This window comes from Solanum stenotomum, chromosome 3 (genome assembly GCF_019186545.1).
Source record: "Solanum stenotomum isolate F172 chromosome 3, ASM1918654v1, whole genome shotgun sequence".
NCBI lineage: Eukaryota > Viridiplantae > Streptophyta > Magnoliopsida > Solanales > Solanaceae > Solanum > Solanum stenotomum.
This window is the reverse complement of record NC_064284.1, coordinates 21,796,286-21,797,337: the sequence shown is the minus strand read 5'-3', so window position 1 is coordinate 21,797,337 and position 1,052 is coordinate 21,796,286.

Here is a 1,052-nt window from a genome sequence, read left to right as displayed (position 1 = left end):
CTCTACTTTGCCTCAAGGAAGAACTAAGTTAGATCCTAGAGCTACCCTTTGTGTTTTTCTTGGATATCCTCATGGAAAGAAAGGATATAAGTTGTTTGATTTCAAGAATCATAAATTTTTTGTTAGTCGGAATGTTATCTTCCATGAGAACAATTTTCCCTTCACAGCTATCAATAGTTCAGTTCCTATTTTTCCCATTACTTCTCCTTCTCCTATGAACCTTGAAGTTTCCAGTGTCTCTAATCCCACTTCCCCTGATCACTTGTTACCTTCCAGTTCATATTTTCTAGCTTTTTCGAATCCAAGTACTCTTCTATCTACTTCTTCCCTATCTTCTAATCTTGGTCCATCTCCTGTAGACACTTCTCTATCTCCATCTCTTGATCCTGTTATCCTAAGGAAGTCTACCAGATCTCTCAAAACTCCTGCCTATTTGGAAGATTATGTTTGCAGCATTGTACATCTAATAGATGTTTCTAATTTTTGTTTTTTATCTTCGGTTCAACCCCCTCTTTTCTCTTTCAATGCCCTCTCTTCCCCTAACCAACATTTTCTTAATTCTCTATCTCACATTCATGAGCCCAACAACTATTCCCAGGCAGTTTTACACCCTGGTTGGCAGGATGCTATGGCAAAAGAATTAGATACTTTGTTAGCCAATAATACTTGGGATGTGGTTCGTCTTCCTCCAGGTCATAAAGCCTTACCTTGTAAGTGGGTTTATAAGGTGAAATTACGATCTGATAGCTCAGTTGAGCGGTTGAAAGCTCGCCTTGTTATTTGGGGGGATATGCAACAGGAGGGAGTTGATTTTACAGAAACATTCAGTCCAGTCGTTAAGATCTCCACTATCAAATGTGTTCTTGCCATCACAGTTAAAAATGGATGGAATTTGTTCCAATTAGATGTAAACAACGCATTTCTACACGGGGATTTGGAGAAAGATGTGTATATAAAATTCCCTCCCGGCATAGAGTCTCCTTCTCCTCGTTATGTTTGTCATTTGAGAAAATCTCTTATGGTTTGAAATAGGCTTCTCGCCAATGGTATGC